This window comes from Schistocerca cancellata, chromosome 3 (genome assembly GCF_023864275.1).
Source record: "Schistocerca cancellata isolate TAMUIC-IGC-003103 chromosome 3, iqSchCanc2.1, whole genome shotgun sequence".
NCBI classification, from domain to species: Eukaryota; Metazoa; Arthropoda; class Insecta; order Orthoptera; family Acrididae; genus Schistocerca; species Schistocerca cancellata.
This window is the reverse complement of record NC_064628.1, coordinates 399,318,680-399,343,110: the sequence shown is the minus strand read 5'-3', so window position 1 is coordinate 399,343,110 and position 24,431 is coordinate 399,318,680. Positions and strand designations below refer to the sequence as shown.

Sequence of the window (24,431 nt, the reverse complement as noted above, 5' to 3'; positions counted from 1 at the left end):
AGGCAGAGAAAATCCCTGACCCCGCCGGGTATCGAACCCGGGAATCCGGGCGTGGGAAGCGAGAACGCAACCGCACGAACACGAGGAATAGGAGGAAACACATTGGTGATCTGCTGAAACAGTTAGGTTCAGCTACTTATGCTATTACGGTTATTGCTAATTTTTGTGGTATAGATATCTGTAAATTGGCCTACTATGCCTATTTTCATATGACATCATAATATGGCGTAATTCATCATTAAGAGGAAAAGTAATCATTGCACAAAAGCATGTAGTCACAAGAATAACTGGAGCCCACCAAAGATCACACTGCATACATTTCTCTAAGGAACTCGGGATATTCACAGTACCTTGGCAATAGATGTATTCACTTACGAAATCTGTTACGAATAACCCATCCCAAATCAAAAATAAAAGCGAAGTGAACAACTAGAACGCTAGAAGACAGGATGACCTTCACTATTCTGGGTTAAATCTGACTTTGGCACAGAAAGGTGTGAATTATGCTGCCACAAAAATATTTGATCATTTGCCAAATAGCATTAAAAGTATACAGATAGCCAACGAACACGTAAAAACAAATTAAAAGAATTTATGAATGACAAGTACTTCTTCTCAATAGATGGATTTTTAGACATGAAGCAGTAACTGTAAGCAAAATTATATTATTTAAAGATGACTTATGTTAAAGTGACACATTCCACATCATTGGGAAATGGCATTTCATTATCTATGGAACAAGTATTAATTTATATATCTATGTATGTATGTACGTAGATACGTGTCTGAAAATTCGTGTCTTAGCTGTGACTTAAGCCGGCTTGCACACTGAGATTTGTATGTAAGAATGGCGCAGTGAAAAATCCTTGAGGCAATAAAAATTGAGTTGGTTAGCTTCATTGACACTAATACTAAACTGCTGACAGATTCTTTTATTTTCTATACATAATGTGGTAGCTCGGGTGAGATTGATGATGATACAATATCTGATCAAAAGTATCGGAACATCTATTACTGCACATTAGTGTGGAATGTGTCCGTCCTTCGGCTTTATGCAGACATAACGCTTTCGATGAGGAATCTGTGAAGGAATGACAGCCTATCCTTTCTCAAGAGCTGAAACCAGAGAAGGTGGTGCTGTTGGTGCCATGTTCCTGGAAGCATTACGTGTTCCATTTTATCGCCATAAGACGGAACGTGCAGGATTGTCAAACATAATCGTTTTATAGTGCATGCGCTACGGTGGGGCAAGGTATATTGTTAAATGCGCATCCTGACATCTAAACGCTTGTGCACAGTACACTCACCAGTAGAATTTATGTGACACTGTACTCCTTCCCCATGTGTGTCCCTTGAAAGGTGCATTCGACCCTGGCTCCATCTTTATGGATGACAGTGCGTGACCACATCGAACAATGAAGATGGGAGTGCTCTTGGAATGTAAGCGTATAACGCCGACTGGACTGGTCTGCCCGTTCCCCCGATTTAACTCCCATCGAATATGTGTGGGATGCTTCGAAGAGACGTAGAGTAGGGTGTCCAGATGCACGACCAAAAAACCAGCAGTTGCCAACCTCGCAGGCGGAGGAATGGGACGCCCTACAACAAGAGCCTCTTATCAACCACTTGCCCAGCATGAGGGAACGTTGCAGAGCATGCACTGCCGCCAGTGGTGGCCACATACGCTATTAAGAACCTAATTTCGCCATTTGTAACGTCCAGGCGACCATCATGAATAGCGGTCACTTCACTGTAATTATTAGCTTCGAATAAAAGAGTAATTTTTGTTCGTCTCATTGCTTATTTCTTTCTGTTGGGTTCTGTATTGTGCTGTAGCAGTTCTTTATTTCTACGATCCAAGTGTCATCGCGTTACTTGACACTGCCACATCATGCGAAAGTTACTTTCGTCCTTACGTTTCTCCGGAACCGCGCTGCTGCTACTGTCGCAGGCTCGAATCCTGCCTCGGGCACGGATGTGTGTGCTGTCCTTAGGTTAGTTAGGTTTAAGTATTTCTAAGTCTAGGGGACTGATGACCTCAGATGTTAAGTCCGATAGTCCTTAGAGCCATTTTGAACCTTACGTTTTCCAAACAAATAGTTCAAATGGCTCTGAGCACTATGGGACTTAACATCTGATGTCATCAGTCCCCTAGAGCTTAGAACTACTTAAACCTAACTAACCTAAGGACATCACACACATCCATGCTCGAGGCAGGGTTCGAACCTGCGACCGTAGCAGTCGCGCGGTTCCGGACTGAAGCGCCTAGAACCACTTGGCCACTGCGGCCGGCTTACGTTTTGCACACCAGTGTATAAACATGATGTTCATATGAACAAAATCAGAATCCTATGAGTCTCCCCCAGTTATCCACTGCCGGAAAAAAATGCAACACGCACAAAGACGGTGTTCATTAACACCAGGCTACAGTATGTGCGTAGCAAGGGGTTGTAATATTAGTGATCAATTTGTCTCAGTCATCGACTGTCAGATGCGCTGGTGGGTTGTCTGTGCGCCCTCTGTTTTGATTGTGCACGCAGCAACTATGCCGAGAGATGAACAGTGTGTGCAACATTCATTCAAAGGTACGAACATGGCCCGACAACGAATGCGTGTTCATGCTGAGCAACTGAAGCCATTTGGACGGTGTCACATTATGGGCTTGCCGGAAGCTGGATGGAGCCACCGACGGGTTGCTGGACATGTGGGACACATTGTATCGGCGCTGCGTCGTTTCTTTTCAGCAGTTGTCTTTTCAGCAGTAGACCAGTTTCTGCACGTCCTCACTGTACACACACCAATCAAGGTCGATGGATTTTGAGAGCAGTAGTGGTGGACAAAACATCAACCAGGGAAGATATCTGGGCACTGGTTGCACCTGATATGTCGCCAACAAGTATTAGTGTGCTGGTGTACGCACACAGGTCGGCACTAGGTAACATTGTATAACAGGCGCTGAACTAGGCGCGCTTATGACAAGAGAAGGCCAAGACACGCACCCAGACTACTCGCTGGGCAGCCTGCATATAGGCCGTCGTTGCCGACCGTGCTGTCTCAATTTCCCAATCTCAGTACCACAATAAGCCGCATCGGAACTCAGTTCGCATTGCACCTCAATACGTCGCACTGTGCTCTAGTCTTCCACAGTGATAGTCGTCGCCTCGCACCTTACCTATCTGTGAGGGAACGTTAGTCACTGTATATAGCTGTGATATGGACACGGACACGGTTCAAAAATTAGTACATATTATTTGGTTGCAGTTAACCAGAGAACTTCAGACTGGACATCGTTGAAGTTAAGTACTGAATTGGTTCCTGTAATAAAGTGTGCTTTAACCACGTGTGCATTTTGTGTTATAGTGAGAAGACACTGTCCACCTACCTATCATACCACCCTCTCCTCATGCAGCCAGGAACCAAAAAACGTTACAAGAGGGCACAGCCACAACAATTAGGAATAACCGGCCGCTGTGACCGACCGGTTCTAGGCGCTTCAGTCCGGAACCGCGCTGCTGCTACAGTCGCAGGTTCGAATCCTGCATCGAGCATGGATGTGTGTGATGTCTGTAGGTTAGTTAGGTTTAAGTAGTTCTAAGTCTAGGGGGCTGATGACCTCAGATGTTAAGTCCCATAGTGCTCAGAGCCATTTTTGGACAATTAGGAACTGTCTGCTTGCAATTGTGAGCATCTGGCAAGAATACCACTGGTGTCGTGAAAGAGACATCTGGCGAGCGGAATTGCGCTCCGTTGTCCTCATCAGTGCTGAGAGTAAGGTCTGCCTGTACGCAAGCGAATGTACAGCACAAACCTGGTGGTTTTGTTTTGTTTTAGGGCGCAAAAACAACTGGGGTCATAAGCTCAAATGGCTCTGAGCACTATGCAACTTAACTTCTGAGGTCATCAGTCGCCTAGAACTTAGAACTAATTAAACCTAAGTAACCTAAGGACATCACACACATCCATGCCCGAGGCAGGATTCGAACTTGCGACCGTAGCGGTCACGCGGTTCCAGACTGAAGCGCCTTTAACCGCACGGCCACACTGGCCGGCGGGGGGGGGGGGGGGGGTTATAAGCACCCAAGTCAAAACGATAGAACACGAAGACAGAGAGGGAGTTAAGAAACGACTACAAGTCAATCCCAATCGCCGTAAGAGAACACAGCTAAGAACAGGAACGTGGATAAAGGGCTAAAAATGCCCCGTAGAGAAACGGAGGTCCAGAAATAAAAATTAAATGGCCTTCGCCATATTGCTACGACGGATAAAAATTAAAATGACGCCCACAGCCCGCGCGTCGTTCGATAAAACGGCCAATGATTCAGATGGCAAACCCAAGCGGGAACGTAAACGGTTAAAAAACGGGCACTCCGTCAGGAAATGGTGGACAGTTAAGATATGGGCAAAAAGTGGTGGGTGAGCGCCACTTAACAAATGGCGATGGCTAAAAAGGCAGTGCCCAATACGCATGCTAGTTAAAATAAACTCCTCCCCGCGGGAGAGCCGCGAGAAGCCATTGGGAGAGGCTTGATAACCAGGGGCTTGTTCCCATGAAGGGAAGAGCATTGGCGATGCCAAAGTGACACCACCTGCTGACAGACGGCAACACAGAGATCATCGGAGGGGATATAGAAACTAGTGGGCCGAGGTACGAGGACTGCAGCCGTGGCAGCAGCGTCAGCAGCCTCGTTTCCTGGCAGACCGACGTGACCAGGGACCCACAGAAACATCACAGTGGCTCCACCAACTGTGAGCCAGTGACAGATTTCCTGGACCCGTTGCACTGAGGGATGGGCGGTGTACAGCGCACATAGACTTTGAAGGGCGCTGGGTGAGTCTGAGCAGAGGAGACAATTGAAAAGCCCGATGTACTCGGTGGCCTGATACAGGGCCAAGAGCTCGGCTGTAAATACTGAGCAGTGTGCCGGAATCTGACACCGGGAAACGTCTGCGCCACACCACGGTCAGCCCGAAACCCATCAGTGTTACAAAGGTACTATCGCGGCGTTCCGTGCGAAGGTCGTGAAACTGAAAGCGATAGAGCGAGGCTGGAGTAGTGTCCTTAGGAAGCGAATGAACGGCAAGGCGAACACGAGTCGCTGCACGAAGCCAAGGCGGTCAAGGATTACACCCACCGAGACAGTTGCAGGTAGTGTGAAGTTAAACTGAAGGCGATAGAGAGAGGCTGGCGTAGAGTCCTTAGGAAACGAATGAAGGACAAGGTGAACACGGGCCGCCGCACGATGCCAAGGTGGTGAAGGGTTCACACCCTCCGGGTAAGTTGCAGATGGTGTGCAGTTATGGTGGACGGTCTATTCCGAAGTGCACTCGACCACGACGCACAGGTCCCAACCCAGGATTCCTGATGTGGGAAACGGTCATATTTGGTGTTTCTTCAGGGGCTTGTTCCCATGAAGGGAAGAGCATTGGCGATGCCAGAGTGACACCACCTGCTGACAGACGGCAACACAGAGATCATCGGAGGGGATATAGAAACAAGCAGTGCCCGCCTCATTCCACAGCTTGTTATCCCCTTGATACTGCCGTTTCTTCAACAGGACGGTGATGTGCTTGTCTCAGAAGGACGGCTGTTACAACGCAACGTGCTCTCTCTGGCGTACAAAAGCCCCGCTGGCCATCAAGATCACCACATCTCACGCCAACTGAACAAATGTGGGATACGTTGAAGCCGGAGCTTATTCGTTCTACAGAGGCTGCAAGAACCACTGCTGAATTGCAAAAAAAGCTGTGCGATGCCTGGTACAGTCTATCGCAGGATGCCATTCAGCACCTTTACGGTCATTCGCATGCGAGAACAAATGACTACGTTACCACCAGAGGCGGGGGTGTACACTGTGTGCTGATGCGACTGTTTGACCACCTTTCTCTGTGACGTGTGTGTCTCATTTGGGCTGAATTTGTTACCGCACACACCCACAGCGATGACATACCTGTCGCATCACTTGTTGATAAAACGTTTTGTTTCTGAGGCTGTCGCATTTTTATAGCACTTTATTTTTTTTATCCACTGAATGAAATTGAAAATTGATCTGCATGTCTTTGGAAATTGTACAAAAGAGCGTTTTATTCGTAAGACAATTCGTAGTTCTGACTTAGGGCTTGGTTGACCCCAAACGAATGACGTCACAATCCTCAACAATAAACGAAGCTGCCTCAGGGGCGGGCGGACAGTTGTGTGCAGTTTTGGAGAGTTTTCGATGATTGCGGTTAGTTACTAGTAGACTGGGAGAGCAACAGTTTCAGATGATTTATTGTTGTTGTTGTTGTTGTGATCTTGAGTCGAGAGACTGGTTTGAAGCAGCTCTCCATGGTACTCTATCCTGTGCAAGCCTCTTCATCTCAGAGTAACTACTGCAACCTATATCCTTCTGAATCTGCTTAGTGTATTCATCTCTTGGTCTTCGTCTACGATTTTTACCCTCCACACTTCCCTCCCTCCAATACTAAATTCGTGATCCCTTGTGCCTCAGAACGTGTCCTATCAAACGATCCCTTCTTACAGTCAAGATGTGCCACAAATTCCTCTTCTCCCCAGTTCTGTTCAGTGCCTCTTCATTAGTTACGTGTCTAGTCTAAACTGTTTATCTCCATGTTTCACTTCCGTACAAGTACTTTCAGAAAAGACTTCCTGACACTGGTGTCTCTACTCTATGTTAACAAATCTCTCTTCTTTGCAAACGCTTTCCTTGCCACAGGCAGTCTGCATTTTATATCCTCTCTACTTCGACCATATACAGCTATGTTGCTCCCCAAACAGCAAAACTGATCAACTACTTTAAGTGTCTCATTTCCTAATGTAATTCCCTCAGCATCACCTGATTTAATTCTACTACAGTCCATTATCCTCGTTTTACTCTTGTTGATGTTCATCTTATACCCTTATTTCAAAACACTGTCTATTCCGTTCTACTACTCTTCCAAGTCCTTTGCTGTCTCTGCCAGAATTACAATGTCATCGGCAAAGCTAAAAGTTTTTATTTCTTCATCATGGATTTTAATTCCTACTCCAAATTTTTCTTTTGTTTCCTTTACTCCTTGCTCCATGCATAGATTGAATAACATCGGGGATAGGCTACAACCCTATCTCACTCCCTCCTCAACAACTTCTCCCTTTTCATGCCTCGCCCCTTCTAACTGCCATCTGGTTTCTGTACAAATTGTAAATAGCATTTCGCTTCCTATAATTTACCCCTGCCACCTTCAGAATTTTAAAGAGAGTATTGCAGTCAACATTGTCAAAAGCTTTCTCTAAGTCTACAAATGCTAGAAACGTAGGTTTGCCTTTCCTTAATCTTTCTTCTAAGATAAGTCGTAGGGTCAGTATTGCCTCGCATGTTCCGACACTTCTACGGAATCCAAACTGATCTTCCTCGAGGTCACTTTCTACCAGTTTTTCCATTCGTCTGTAAGAAATTCGTGTTAGTATTTTGCAGCCGTGACTTATTAAACTGATAGTTCGGTAATTTTCACACCTGTCAACACCTTCTTTCTTTGAGATTGGAATTATTATGTACTTCTTGAAGTCTGAGGGTATTTTGCCTGTCTCGTACATCTTGCTCACCAGATGGTAGAGTATTGTCATGGCTGCCTCTCCCAATGCCATCAGTAGTTGTACTGTAATCTTGTCTACTCCCGGGGCCTTGTTTCGACTCAGGTGTTTGTCAAACTCTTCACACAGTATGGTATCCCCCATTTCTTCATCTTCATCTGCGTCCTCTTCTATTTCCATAATATTGTCCTCAAGTACATCGCCCTTGTATAGACCCCCTATATGCTCTTTCCACCTTTCTTCTTTTCCTTCTTTGCTTAGGACTGGTTTTCCATCTGAGCTCCTGATATTCATACAGGCGGTTCTCTTTCCTCTAAAGGTTCAGATGATTACATTCGGCTAATTATGATTTTGGCAACACTGATGACGCTGTTTTGAAGGAGAGAAATATTTTTATATCTTGTGCTTCATAATAATAAACAAACACCAGGCACAGTTTTTGTTTCTTATTTAGAATGTTGAAATCATCTCAAACATTGTATGAACCTTCGGCCATATCAGCGATCACAGAATAATCCAAGGGGAATGGTGTATTTGAAGATGTACTGATGGAGTCTCACCTATTATGTCAAAATAAGACACATAGTCAGATCGCACCACAGGAAGCCAAAAACACGAGTGGGGATTTGAGCTGCAATCCCTATGAATATACAGTTAGTTCAATGTCTTAACTCCTGCGTCACCTCACAGTAATTTAATCAAGGTTTAACGTAATACTGTAACTGCTATATTTCGACAAAATGTGTCTTATTCCGAACAACAACTGATTGATTACTACATCTAGCTACATCTACATGACTACTCTGCAGTTTATACTTAAGTGCCTGACACAGGCTACGTCGAAGCACATTCAAGCTGTTCCTCTACCGTTCCACTCTCGAACAGCGTGCGGGAAAAGGAGCACTTAAATCTTTCCGTACGAGCTCTAATTTCTCTTATTTTATTATGATGACCATTTTACCTATGTAAGTGGGCGCGAATAAAACATTTTCGCTTTCAGGTCAGAAAGTTCATGATTGAAATTTTGTGAAAAGATATCGTCGTTCAACGAGAAACGCCTTATTTTTAACGACTGTCACCCAAATACTCGTGCCATATCCATGATACTCCTCTCTACCCTATATCGGCTGAACGTTTTCGAAGTCCTCCATCAGCCCTATTTGTCACAGATCCCATTACGCGGATCAACACTCCAGAAGAGGGCGGGCAAGCGCAATGCAGGCAGTCTCTTTAGTAGAACTGTTGCATCTTCTAAGTGTTCTGCATATAAAACGCCGTCTTTGATTAATCTACCCCACAACATTACCCATGTGATCGTTTGAATTTAAGTCGTTCGTAAATGTAAGGTCTGCGTATTCGTTTGTATTGGTTGCCTGTATGTTTGTGTGTTTATCGTGCAACCGAGATATAACGAAAGCCTTTTACAACCCATTTGAATGACTTCACACTTTCCGTTGCTTCGAGACAATTGCTACTTTTCGCACCATGCAGATGTCTCACCTGTATAAATCATTGTGCAACTGGTTTTGATCTTTTGATAGTTTTAGCAGGCGCTAAATGACAGCAACATCTGCGGACAATCTGAGAGGAATGCTCAGCTTGTCTCCTAAATTCAAGTTACACAGTAAAATACGTGTTCTTGAAAAATTAACATTTTCCATCACACACACCGAATGTCCTAATGATTACCTCGGGGTGGCCTTGCTGGCTATCAGTTATTTCTTTCAGACAAACGGGACACTAGCAGGGAGATTTTATTGGTGTGCTTTAGTGTTTCTCAGTATCACGTGCCGATTGGCCCGTTGACAGTATCAACTGCTGTATAGCTTCCGTACTTTGCCTCAGAGAAAAGCTGCGATTTGGATTAACTTTGTAATGGGCATCGTCTTGCATTTATCCACATTTTAAGAGAACTGTTACTCTTTCTGCCAAGTGGAAATATTGTCCAATGCTTCCTGCATTTTCATATGCTCGTCCAACCAGTCCTTTCCTGTAGACATCTGCAGTATCGGATGCTGATCCCTTCTGATAAATCATTTATGTGTGTACAAGACAAGACATTACCAGACGTAATATGGTTCGTTGGGGTGGACTATTCATCCATCCAGCGAGTTGAGATTGACATTGATACTGACAAGATATGGGTCCCGGGAATTTTTTAATTTTATAGTTGAGGCCGGAGCCGGCCGCGGTGGTCTAACGGTTCTGGCGCTGCAGTCCGGAACCGCGGGACTGCTACGGTCGCAGGTTCGAATCCTGCCTCGGGCATGGGTGTGTGTGATGTCCTTAGGTTAGTTAGGTTTAAGTAGTTCTAAGTTCTAGGGGACTGATGACCTCAGATGTTAAGTCCAATAGTGCTCAGAGCCATTTGAACCTTACGCCTAGCCTGGGCCCATCAACACCGACATTGTTCTGTTGATCATTGGAAACATGTTGCGTGGCCGGAGGAGTCTCGTTTCAAATGGTATCGAGCGGATGGACGTGTACGAGTATGGAGGCAACCTTATGAATCCATGGGCCCTGCACGCCAGAAGGGGACTGCTCAAGCTAGTCGAGGTTCTGTAATGGTGCGGGCCGTGTGCAGTGGCAGTGATATGGGACATCTGATACGTCTAGATACGACTCTGACGGGCGACTCGTACGTAAGTATCCAGTCTGATCACTTGCATTCATTCATGCCCATTGTGCATTCCGACGGACTTGGGCAATCCCATCAGGACAATGCGACACCCAATATGTCCGGGATCGAAACAGATTGGATCCAAGAACACCCTTCTGAGTTTAAACACCTCCGCTGGCCACCATACTCCCCAGACATGAACATTACTGAGCATATCTGGGATGCCCTGCAACGTGCTGTTCAGAAGAGATCTCCACCTCCTCGTACTCTTACCGATTTGTAGACAGCCCTGCAGAACTCATGGTGTCAACTCCTTCCGGCACTACTTCAGACATTATTCAGTCCATGCCACGTCGTGTTGCGGCACTTCTGCGTGCTCGCGGGGACCCTAGAAGATATTAGGCAGGTGTACCATTTTCTTTGGCTCTTCAGTTTAAGTTTCAAATTGATGCTTCTACCCGTTCCTTAGAAAAATAGGTCTTAACAGGCGGGCAGAAAGACAGACGAACAAGAAATGACAAAAACTAATAATTTTTCGTGTGATTTTATCACAACTTCACAATTTTCGGATTTTTTTCCTATAACTCTACTGCGAAACATTCCTTCTTGCTAAATTTCATAATTCTATTCCAATAGGAAGTACCTTATGTGTTCCGATGAGTGAGTCTGCGAGTGTCAAAATATGACTTAAATTATCAGTATTTTTTGTCTTGGCGTAGAAGCGTGCATTTATTGCAACGCCAAAAGACTATATACTTTAAGTTCCTTTAATTTACGTCTTTGATCACAAACTTTTTGTTAACAGATTACCGGTTTCGGTCTGTAATGACCATCATCAGATCTGTTTTATAAAAACAAAGTCTTAATGTACTGTAATGTACTTTGTTTTTATAAAACAGATCTGATGATGGTCATTACAGACCGAAACAGATAATCTGTTAACAAATAGTTTGTGATCATAGACGTAAATTAAAGGAAACTTATTGTATATACGGGTCACTGTTTTGTTCGCGACGGTGTCGCAGCTTGTGAAACTATACACCTTAGTGACGGCCATTTCCACTTGATACGTCAACCCGTTCCAAGGGAAAAGGGGTCCTCATACACAGACGGAGAGACATACAGTTGTACAGCAAATGACAAAGAGAAATTTTTTTCCGTATGGTATACTTATAGATTCATAATTTTCGGATGTTTTTCCTTTACTTGTACTGCGAAACCTCGTTTCTCGCCAAATTTCATGGTTTCTAGGTTTTCATGAGTGGGTTTTCGAATATCAAAATATGTGACGTAAACGGCCGTATCTTTTGGTTGCACTGATTTAGAAGCCTCAATTTTTAACGCCGCCAAGGGAATGTAGGTCTAATTATGTGATATGGAATTCTACGTTATACGACTACACGTTCTTGAGAAAAAGGGTTGTTCACTGCCGGACAAAAAGAAACGAAACGATCCTATAAAGTTTTTTTTTCGACTGAGGCACCGAACTCTAAAAATGGTTCTTGCAGTATTTTCGTAATTACGGCATCATGATTGCCACTGTTTCTCAGTTTTACTTTCTACTGTTGGTAAATACCAGAGCAGTGTTTTACGAATGTCAGGATGAGGAGCTAAGACGGTGATTAATTCGTCTCTATGCGAAGAACTCGAAAACTTCTGGCGTGGAATGACAGCAGTTCATTCGTTTGCGCAGTTTCCCCCTACCGAAAGCAGTGCCACCAGAAGTACTTGGGACAGCCTGTCTCCTCTGCAAATATGACTTCTGGAGCCGAAGGGCTAGGAGGACGCGTCTCTGCTTCTGTTCAAAAGTTGTGATGGCCCGGCACACAGGGGCAGCAGCCGGGAACAGAGGTAGGGCGCCGCTCCCATTGTCTCAGCTGGAGAGTTTGTCGCAAACTTGGATAGTTTGCAGAATTCCTCCAACTCTTTTGGAGCCACAACTTGCTAACGTCTCCCAGTTGGACAGCGGACATGTTTAGAGCACTGCTATTGCGAAATCTGTTCTCTTTTAGAGGAGGCAGCCGCAAGCCATTTCCCCTATGCCGGCAATGCAAATTTCCAACTGCTAAAGATAGAACCTTGAAGTTGGAAAGGAGCTTTCTATTAATGTTCCCTTTAATCTAGTGATGAGTTAGGCACACTGAACTTCTAAGAGTTCTTTTTGACACTTCTTTAGAAAACTGGATTACAATTTAGTTAAAAAATGAATATCTTTTTTGTGCCTGACACAAATGAAATACACTTACAAATCCAAATTTGCATCTATTTGTTCATTTTTTGTCTTGGAACAAACGCACAAAATTCAAGTTCTTGTGACATTTAGTTCTGGACATGATGTTAACTGTTGTTGTTGTTGTGGTCTTCAGTCCTGAGACTGGTTTGATGCAGCTCTCCATGCTACTCTATCCTGTGCAAGCTTCTTCATCTCCCAGTACCTACTGCAACCTACATCCTTCTGAATCTGCTTAGTGTATTCATCTCTTGGTCTCCCCCTATGATTTTTACCCTCCACGCTGCCCTCCAATACTAAATTGGTGATCCCTTGATGCCTCAGAACATGTCCTACCAACCGATCCCTTCTTCTGGTCAAGTTGTGCCACAAACTTCTCTTCTCCCCAATCCTATTCAATACTTCCTCATTAGTTATGTGATCTACCCATCTAATCTTCAGCATTCTTCTGTAGCACCACATTTCAAAAGCTTCTATTCTCTTCTTGTCCAAACTATTTACCGTCCATGTTTCACTTCCATACATGGCTACACTCCATACAAATACTTTCAGAAATGATTTCCTGACACTTAAATCTATACTCGATGTTAACAAATTTCTCTTCTTTAGAAACGCTTTCTTTGCCATTGCCAGTCAACATTTTATATCCTCTCTACTTCGACCATCATCAGTTATTTTGCTCCCCAAATAGCAAAACTCCTTTACTACTTTAAGTGTCTCATTTCCTAATCTAATTCCCTCAGCATCACCCGACTTAATTCGACTACATTCCATTATCCGCGTTTTGCTTTTGTTGATGTTCATCTTATATCCTCCCTTCAAGACACCATCCATTCCGTTCAACTGCTCTTCCAAGTCCTTTGCTGTCTCTGACAGAATTACAATGTCATCGGCGAACCTCAAAGTTTTTATTTCTTCTCCATGGATTTTAATACCTACTCCAAATTTTTCTTTTGTTTCCTTTACTGCTTGCTCAATATAGAGATTGAATAACATCGGGGAGAGGCTACAACCCTGTCTTACTCCCTTCCCAACCACTGCTTCCCTTTCATGTCCCTCGACTCTTATAACTGCCATCTGGTTTCTGTACAAATTATAAATAACCATTCGCTCCCTGTATTTTACCCCCGCCACCTTTAGAATTTGAAAGAGAGTATTCCAGTCAACATTGTCAAAAGCTTTCTCTAAGTCCACAAATGCTAGAAACGTAGGTTTGCCTTTCCTTAATCTTTCTTCTAAGATAACTCGTAAGGTCAGTATTGCCTCACGTGTACCAGTATTTCTAAGGAATCCAAACTGATCTTCCCCGAGGTCGGCTTCTACTAGTTTTTCCATTCGTCTGTAAAGAATTCGTGTTAGTACTTTGCAGCTGTGGCTTACTAAACTGATTGTTCGGTAATTTTCACATCTGTCAACACCTGCTTTCTTTGGGATTGGAATTATTATATTCTTCTTGAAGTCTGAGGGTATTTCGCCTGTTTCATACATCTTGCTCACCAGATGGTAGAGTTTTGTCTGGACTGGCTCTCCCAAGGCCGTCAGTAGTTCCAATGGAATGTTGTCTACTCCGGGGGCCTTGTTTCGACTCAGGTCTTTCAGTGCTCTGTCAAACTCTTCACGCAGTATCGTATCTCCCATTTCATCTTCATCTACATCCTCTTCCATTTCCATAATATTGTCCTCAAGTACATCGCCCTTGTATAGACCCTCTATATACTCCTTCCACCTTTCTGCTTTCCCCTCTTTGCTTAGAACTGGGTTTCCATCTGAGCTCTTGATGTTCATACAAGTGGTTCTCTTATCTCCAAAGGTCCCTTTAATTTTCCTGTAGGCAGTATCTATCTTACCCCTAGTGAGATAAGCCTCTACATCCTTACATTTGTCCTCTTGCCATCCCTGCTTAGCCATTTTGCACTTCCTGTCGATCTCATTTTTGAGACGTTTTTATTCCTTTTTGCCTGCTTCATTTACTGCATTTTTATATTTTCTCCTTTCATCAATTAAATTCAATATTTCTTCTGTTACCCAAGGATTTCTAATAGCCCACGTCTTTTTACCAACTTGATCGTCTGCTGCCTTCACTACTTCATCCCTCAAAGCTACCCATTCTTCTTCTACTGTATTTCTTTCCCCCATTCCTGTCAATTGTTCCCTTATGTTCTCCCTGAAACTCTGTACAACCTCTGGTTCTTTCAGTTTATCCAGGTCCCATCTCCTTAAATTCCCACCTTTTTGCAGTTTCTTCAGTTTTAATCTACAGGTCATAACCAACAGATTGTGGTCAGAGTCCACATCTGCCCCTGGAAATGTCTTACAATTTAAAACCTGGTTCCTAAATCTCTGTCTTACCATTACATAATCTATCTGATACCTTTTAGTATCTCCAGGGTTCTTCCATGTATACAACCTTCTATCATGATTCTTAAACCAAGTGTTAGCTATGATTAAGTTGTGATCTGTGCAAAATTCTATCAGGCGGCTTCCTCTTTCATTTCTTAGCCCCAATCCATATTCACCTACTACGTTTCCTTCTCTCCCTTTTCCTACACTCGAATTCCAGTCACCCATGACTATTAAATTTTCGTCTCCCTTCACTATCTGAATAATTTCTTTTATTTCATCATACATTTCTTCAATTTCTTCGTCATCTGCAGAGCTAGTTGGCATATAAACTTGTACTACTGTAGTAGGTGTGGGCTTCGTATCTATCTTGGCCACAATAATGCGTTCACTATGCTGTTAGTAGTAGCTTACCTGCATTCCTATTTTCTTATTCATTATTAAACCTACTCCTGCATTACCCCTATTTGACTTTGTGTTTATAACCCTGTAGTCTCCTGACCAGAAGTCTTGTTCCTCCTGCCACCGAACTTCAGGCTGCTGCCCCTCTTCAGGAACCACACGTTTGTCTGGCCTCTCAACAGATACCCCTCCGTTGTGGTTGTACCTACGGTACGGCTATCTGTATCGCTGGGGCACGCAAGCCTCCCCACCAACAGCAAGGTCCATGGTTCGTGAAGGGGTGTGATGTTAACTATGGGACAACAAATCAGGTTTTGGGAGAACTTGGTTTGGTTTTATTTGTATAAATTTTACAAATTTTTGTAACAGTTTCTAGTGTTAATATTTTCCTGCGCCCTATTCAGCATCATCTGAATCTCAGGCATCTTCTTTTCTTCTTTAGTATTCTTTGTTTTCTCAACACTTTTTTGCCTCTGTGGGCAGCCATGCCTGCTTGACGTATTCTTGAAAAATCGATATTTCGTATCGCCAGTCTTGTGTTTGCACCTGAATTGACTCCTAGTCTCTCCAGTAATTCAATTTTTCTTAATATTCCATTATTAAAGTATAAAATAGCATCTGATAAACCCAATTTTAAAGTTTTGTAATGAACGAGCACCGTTTTTGGTTGATGAATGCAAATTAGAGAGTTTAAACGTCCATTGAGACTTTGAGTTTTACCATGTAAGCACTTCCTGAGTAGGCCTTTGACACTGTGAGCAACTTGTAGTGAAATTACGTGCTTATGGAATATCGTCTCAGTTATATGAGTGGATTGGCAACGCCCTCCCCCCCTCCCCCCTGGTTCCCGTGAGATCACCGAAGTTAAGCGCTGTCGGGCGTGGCCGGCTCTTGGATGGGTGACCATCCAGCCGCCATGCGCTGTTTCCATTTTTCGGGGTGCGCTCAGCCTCGTGATGCCAGTTGAGGGGCTACTCGACCGAATAGTAGCGGTCCCGATCAAAGAAAACCATCATAACGACCGGGAGAGCGGTGTGCTGACCACACGCCCCTCCTGTCCGCATCCTCAACTTGGGGATGACACGGCGGTCGGATGGTCCCGCTGGGCCACTTATGGCCCGAAGACGGAGTTCTATATGAGTGGATTTGTGACTTCCTGTCAGAGAGGTCACAGATTGTAGTAACTGACGGAAAGTCATCGAGTAAAACAGAAGTGATTTCTAGCTTTCCCCAAGGTAGAGTTACAGGCCCTTTGTTGTTCCTTATCTATATAAACGATTTGGGAGACAATTTCAGCAGCCGTCTTGATTGTTTGCAGATGATACTGTCGTTTACCGACAAGTAAAGTCATCATAAGATCAAAACAAATTGAAAAACGATTTAGAAAACTGACAATTGACACTAAATAAGGAGAAGTGTGAGGTCATCCACATGAGTGCTGAAAGAAATCCGTTAAACATCGGTTACGCGATAAATCAGTCAAATTTTGGAAATTTCTGGTAAGTTCCTATGGGACCAGACTGCTGATGTCGTCGGTTCCTAGGCTTACACACTACTTAAACTAACTCACGCTATGCACAACACACACACGCATGCCCAAGGGAGGACTCGAACCTCCAACGGGGAGGAGCCGAGCGAACCATGCCAAGGCGCCCAAGACGGCGCGGCTACCACGAGCGTCTAAATCAGTCAAATCTAAAGGCCGTAAATTCAACGAAATATCTAGGAATTACTATTGGAAGGAACACACAGAAAATGTGAGAAAGGCTAATCAAAGACCGCCTTTTGTTGGCAGGACACTTAGGAAATTTAACAGACGTACTGAGGAGACTTCCTACACTACACTTGTCTGTCCTCTTTTAGAATACTGCTGCGTGGTGTGGGATTCTTACCAGACAGGATTGATGGAACACATCTAAAAAGTTCAAAGAAGGGCATCACTTTTGTATTATGGGAGAGAGTGTCACTGAAATGGTTTCGGGGTGGACATCATTACAACAAAGGCTTTTTTCGTCGCACAGGAAACTTGTCACGAAATTAGTATCACCAATGTTCTCCTCTGAATGCGAAAATTTGTTGTTGATGAGCCTACATAGGAAGATACGATCACTATGACAAAATAAGGGAAATCAGATCTTGTACAGAAAGATATAGGTGCTCACTCTTTCCTCGCACTATACGAGATTGGAATAATAGAGAAATGTGAAGGTGGTCCGATGAACCCTCTGCCAGGCACTTCATTGTGATCTGCAGAGTATCCATGCAGATGTAGATGAAAATAATTTTAACTCTGCGTTCAGAAATAGTACCTATCGATTGTAACATCGAGACTAAAATATTTTATAAAGTAATTTGTTTTCATAAATTTTAACTTGAAATATAACATACTGTGTATAAAATTAGATGAAAATTTTCAGAATAGGAAGTGAGATAATACTGCCCTGTCGAAAATTCGAAAAATAATAGTGGCATCGACAGCTACTGTTGATGAAAAGTAACGCCAGATGAGGATGCCCCATTAGAACGTCCACCTGTCTTGCCATACTGATTCCATAAAGTCGACCTATACGTCTGCACCACTCCACTGCCATGATGAGTGTGTGCGGCGTAGGGTGAGGTCAACGTCTGATAGCGGCACCACCCGCAGCGCTCCGATGTGAGCAGGGCGGTCTTTTATGATAGCAGTAAATATTTTGTCTCTTTAGCTTACACATTGAGAGAGAAGATTTGAGGTTGTTCATTCTTCCATTCTCCCAGTACTTACTGCAACCTACATCCTTCTGAATCTGCTTAGTGTATTCATCTCTTGGTCTCCCTCTACGACTTTTACCCTCCACGCTGCCCTCCAATGCTAAATTTGTGATCCCTTGATGCCTCAAAACATGTCCTGCCAACCGGTCCTTTCTTCTAGTCAAGTTGTGCCACAAACTCCTCTTCTCCTCAATTCTGTTCAATACCTCCTCATTAGTTATGTTGTCTACCCATGTAATCTTCAGCATTCTTCTGTAGCACCACATTTCGAAAGCTTCTGTTCTCTTCTTGTCCATCAACATCAACAAACGCAAAACGAGGATAATGGAATGTAGTCAAATTAAATCGGGTGATGCTGAGGGAATTAGATTAGGAAATGAGACACTTAAAGTAGTAAAGGAGTTTTGCTATTTAGGGAGTAAAATAACTGATGATGGTCGAAGTAGAGAGGATATAAAATGTAGACTGGCAATGGCAAGGAAAGCGTTTCTGAAGAAGAGAAATTTGTTAACATCCAGTATAGATTTAAGTGTCAGGATGTCGTTTCTGAAAGTATTTGTATGGAGTGTAGCCATGCATGGAAGTGAAACATGGACGATAAATAGTTTGTACAAGAAGAGAATAGAAGCTTTCGAAATGTGGTGCTACAGAAGAATGCTGAAGATTAGATGGGTAGATCACATAACTAATGAGGAGGTATTGAACAGAATTGGGGAGAAGAGGAGGTTGTGGCACAACTTGACTAGAAGAAGGGACCGGTTGGTAGGACATGTTTTGAGGCATCAAGGGATCACAAATTTAGCATTGGAGGGCAGTATGGAGGGTAAAAATCGTAGAGGGAGACCAAGAGATGAATACACTAAGCAGATTCAGTAGGATGTAGGTTGCAGTAAACACTGGGAGACGAAGAAGCTTGCACAGGATAGAGTAGCATGGAGAGCTGCATCAAACCAGTCTCAGGACTGAAGACCACAACAACAATTCTCTTTTTCGATTTGAATTACATTTACTAATTTTCGCCTCTCGTATACCAGGTAATTACTGCTCCCTCTGTAATCCTGCGAAATGACTCGAAGAATAATTGGTGAAACTGAGTCAGGTAGAGAATTATTAATTTTCGTCTCTCTCATTCCAGGTAATTACTGCTCCCTCTGTACCCCTGCGAAATGACTAGAAGAATAATTGGTGAAACTGAGTCAGGTAGAAATGCGAGAGCAAACCGCTTTGTTTTTTCGTTGTTTCCGGTCACCTTGCTTTTTAGGTCTGACGTCACTGCAGACTAGTGGATGAGCAGTCTCTCTCTCTCTCTCTCTCTCTCTCTCTTGCCGATAGTTCGTCCAGCTTCCAGCCTTTCCGTCTTTTTAGCGCCGCCCGCCTGACCCCTGGAGAGCGGCAAACACGGCGCCGCCGTAATTTGGCGCGCGTCACATATTACATGCATACATGCATGAGAGAATCTGCGCCCCGCCACCGCCGCTTGGTTAACGCACTGCACCGTCCGCTCCCCCTGTGACATAACGAAGCTCAGTAGCCGAGGAGCGCCATTTAAAATTTCATTTGGCGCACAGCCGCCGCCGTAATGCCTGCTCCCACTGCGAGAGAGGACTCGGCGACCGTTTCGGCATGGCACAGTAGAGCCTCGAATCGTCTCTGCTACCTGCTCGCGACACACATTCAGAAACTCTCGTCATTACCTGCCCTGCTAGCTGGCCGATGTGAACGAGCGGTTCTAGGCGCTTCAGTCTGGAACCGCGCGACTGCTACAGTCGCAGGTTCGAATCCTACCTCGAGCATGGATGTGTGTGATGTCCTTGGGTTAGTTAGGTTTAAGTAGTTTTAAGTTCTAGGGGACTGATGACCTCAGATTTTGAGTCCTGTAGTGCTCAGAGACATTTGAAGCTGCCCTGCTGAGCTCTCAGTGCTAGCCGTGTTGAAAAAACTAAACTCCGTCCGGACAGGCCAAAAAGGCCCAACGGCACCGACCGGCCGCCGTATCATCCTCAGCCCACAGGCGTCAATGGCTGTGGATGGGGACGTGGTCAGCACACCACTTTCTCGGCCGTATTCAGTTTACGAGACCACAGCCGCTACTTCTCAATCAAGTAGCACCCCAGTTTTTGCCTGATACGGGCTGAGTGCATCCCGCTTGCCAACAGCGCTCGGCAGATCGGATGGTCACCCATCCAAGTTCTAGCCCAGCCCTACCGCGCTTAACTTCGGTGATCTGACGGGAACCGGTGTTACGACTGCCGCCGTGGTTGCAACATACATTACCTGACGTCTATAGAGCAGCGTGTAGCTAACTGTGCACTGGCCGAGATATACGAGAGTAAGAGAAGATACGAAGATTAGGTAAAATGCATTTAACCATCAGCTGGCAATGCATTTTATAAAATACTTTAGGGCCGTCGAACTTCACCTTATGAAAACATTACGAAGATTAGCGTTTCACAAAACGGCGGCGACGACAACGTCGCTAGGGACTGTGACAGGAAAGGATGTGCGATTGGGGTCCATCCCGTGAGAATCATCTGCTCTTCGATCTAAATAACATGCAGTGGATCGATGTACATATTGTTGTTTAATAACTTAGCTACAACAAATCGATTACCAACAACCTAATGGCTCATAGGGCTATTTATGAATTTACAGTTGCCCGATAAAAAATTTAAGTCGTCCATACTAAACTTTCTTTAAAAATGTCAAACGTTCGTTTAGAACTATTGAAATACGTAAATGAATTCCTGAACTTGGGGTGCATACAAAACTCGAGTTATCATGTAGCGTGTTGTAACTGCAAGTGGCGTACTTACTCTGTGTTATTGTTAACAAAACTTTATACGAACTGATTGGGCAATGCAGCTCCCAACACCAATAAAGGAATACAGTCACTGCAAAACACATTCATTCAGCCTCTTAGGTACTGAATCGTCTGGCCCTGTTCAATACCGATAACTTTGCTCCCTGTGCACATAACAAATAATTAAAATTGTCTTACCTCCAAAGCAGCAACGGTGGGTGGATCGCGTTATATTCTACTCGTAAATCTTCTTTGTAATTTCAATACAGAAATTCCTTTCTCGTCACAATAAAATTTACATTTTATCCTTTCACTTTACATTCCATTATAACATCACACATCATTTTCAAAAAAATGTGTGTGAAATCTTAGGGGACTTAACTGCTAAGGTCACCAGTCCCTAAGCTTACACACTACTTAAACTAAATTATCCTAAGGACAGACACACACACCCATGCCCGAGGGAGGACTCGAACCTCCACCGGGATCAGCCGCACTCATCATTTTAACTACCTATTTTACGTGTGGCGTAACACAAAATATTGGTGTCAGAAAATTCCTACATTATAATCTGACACTTGGTGGCCTTACAGAGCACAGGACAAAAACTGACTGCTGCATCCTTTTTTTGCTCACAGACCGATACACACTCACTGCTGTGCGCCAAGCTCTCTCTTTCTCCAGCACTACAATCTCAGACCAGAAGCAGTATCCTTGGTTCTGCGGTCGTGCACAGTCAGCGATCCGCTATATAATAGTATCATTTTAGTTTACATTAGTATTATTACAATATTCGGGTGCCACATATGCAGTAAGTGTGCCCCTGTAGACTCCTTTCAACATTGACAAATTTTTGCAGAATAAGGTGCGTTTCCTATGTCAACCTTAGAATGCTGATGTGTTCCTGAGTTTCTTGGTACCATCCACAACGTTTAAGATTCCAGTCGCAAAAATGCATTGCAGGTTTCATCACCTGGTCACAACTGTTACATTTTCCTTATTATTAGTAAAATATATTGAAAATGTATAGCATGGAAGCTCTTATCATTGGGCATCAACTCAGATGGGTCGGACATGTCCAGCGAATGAAAAATGACAGGCTTCCACGCCAAATGCTGTACAGCGAAGTGAGCACAGGTAAAAGGCCACGAGGTGCCCCTCTCAAACGTTATAAGGATCAGTACAAGAAAAATCTGAAAAACTTGAACATCGATCCGAGTAACTGGTCAACAATAGCAGAAGACCGAAGTCGCTGGCGCTCAGTTACCTCAAATGCTCGTCAAAACTTTGAGCTCGAACGTCGAAGAATGGAGAATGACAAACGCCGGAGACGTAAACTCCTCCAGGCTCAGCCACGTCCTCCACCTTTCATCAGCTGTAATGTCTGTGGCCGCCTGTTCCACGCTAGGATTGGATTGCTAAGCCATCAACGACACTTCCACGCCTGAACCGTGACAAAGGAAATCTCAGGAGAGAAATGAAAACTCGGATACGAGTATCAGCCGACGACGACGATATTGAAACTAAAAATAACTGAAAGAAGTTACTCTGATAGTAAGGTTATACGGGAGGAAAGCTTCCACAAAGTAATTTCGTGAAGTGAACAATCGAAAACTCGGACAACATTTAGTGAGCATGCACTCTTCAGAAAGTCGAAATATAAAAATAGAATCATGAAATCTAAGTTTACATTCGTCCTGTAGAAAGTAACAGGAAGAGACTGACAAACATAGAAGCTCTTCCAGTATACTTCGTTACCTCGTAAGGAGTTGGCGATATTGTTGTTAAATTAAAAGTTAGTTCTGGATCGATGAACTCACTCATAAAACTGACCAACGAAAACTGTGTACGAGTATAAGCTTTCAGTTCGAGATTTATTTAAAAAAAACTACTAATATCTCATCTATCCAGCTACTTAATTTTATCAAATGAATTCACAATTGCGAATAAGGAATACTATCAGCTGTAGAATGGAGTGACGACAGTTGAAATCTGTCGCGGACCGAGACTCGAACCCAGATTTCCTGCTTATCGCGAGCGGCCCCCTTACCATTCGGCTATCCGTGCACAACTCACGGCCGGACCCAAACCTTCATATGTCGTCAACCATGCGTCTGCGACCTGGAGTCGTACATCCATTATGTATACTCCCATACAGATCAGAAGTCGTATTTGAAAGTCTCTTGCACGGTATGAACAGATAAATACGTCGGAATAACGCAGACACTGCAGTATCGTATTTATCTGCCGATACCGGGCAAGCGAGTTTCAAGTACAACCGTCTGACCGGCCCACGACAGATTTTAATTGTCGTCATTACATTCTACAGCTGATGGTAGTCCTTATTCGCAATTGCGAATTCATTTGATGTGTTTTGTAACGGTTGTGGTCTCCGTAATTCCTGTTCCTTTGGAAATGCATGCATGTCCAAAGGAACTTTGCATCGTAATCAGAACAACATAGAAGCACTGCAATATCGTACTTAATTTTATGTTGAGACAACTGTCCTCTGACGCAAAAGTTGGACTATGGTGTCAGAGATGCCACATTTGAAGGGCTTATTTCAATAGAGGTACAAGTCCATTTTTGTTCATTCTGAGATACAGAGTCCTAAAGTTAGATGAGCGCTGAAAAATCTGCAGTTGAGATACCAGAAATATTCAAGTATATACAGGGTGAACCACTGATAGTGACCGGGCCAAATATCTCATGAAATAAGCATCAAACGAAAAACTACAAAGAACGAAACTAGTTTAGCTTAAAGAGGGAAATCAGATGGCGCTATGGTTGGCCCGCTAGATGGCGCTGCCATAGGTCAAACACATATCAACTGTATTTTTTTAAATAGGAACCCCATTTTTATTGTACATTCGTGTAGTACGTAAGGAAATATGAATGTTTTAGTTGGACCACTTTTTTCACTTGTGATAGATGGCGCTGTAATAGTCACAAACGTATAAGTACGTGGTATCACGTGACATTCCGCCAGTGCGGACGGTATTTGCTTCGTGATACATTAACCCTGTTAAAATGCGTAAAAGGTCGATATCGTGTTGATGTATGGCTATTGTGATCAAAATGCCCAACGGGCGTGTGCTATGTATGCTGCTCGGTATACTGGACGACATCATCCAAGTGCCCAGACCGCTCACCCGATAGTTACGTTATTTAAGGAAACAGGAAGTGTTCAGCCACATGTGAAACATCAGCCATGACCTGCAACAAATGATGATGCCCAAATAGGTGTTTTAGCTGCTGACGCGGCTAATCCGCACATCAGTAGCAGATAAATTGCGCGAAATTCGGGAATCTCAATAAAGTCAGTGTTGACAATGCTACATCAACATCGATTGCACCCGTACCATATTTCTATGCACCAGGAATTGCATGGCGACGACTTTGAACGTCGTGTACAGTTCTGCCACTGGGGACAAGAGAAATTAAGGTACGATGACAGATTTTTTGCAAGCCTCGGGCATGGGTGTGTGTGACGTCCTTAGGTTAGTTATATTTGAGTAGTTCTAGGGGACTGATGACCTCAGATGTTAAGTCCCATAGTGCTCAGAGCCATTTGAACCATTTGAACTCCGGGACTTAACATCTGAGATCATCAGTCCCCAAGAACTTAGAAGTAATTAAACCTAACTAACCTAAGAACATCATACACATCCATGCCCGAGGCAGGATTCGAACCTGCGACCGTAGCAGCAGCGCGGTTCCG

At 43.9% G+C, this 24,431-nt stretch overlaps 1 long non-coding RNA gene across 1 annotated transcript in view; it reads right to left on the bottom strand.

The window, feature by feature from the left end:
• Nucleotides 1-24,431, bottom strand: part of LOC126175138 (uncharacterized) — an 875,426-nt gene that overhangs the window by 600,924 nt on the left and 250,071 nt on the right. The gene's annotated exons all lie outside the window — the stretch shown is intronic.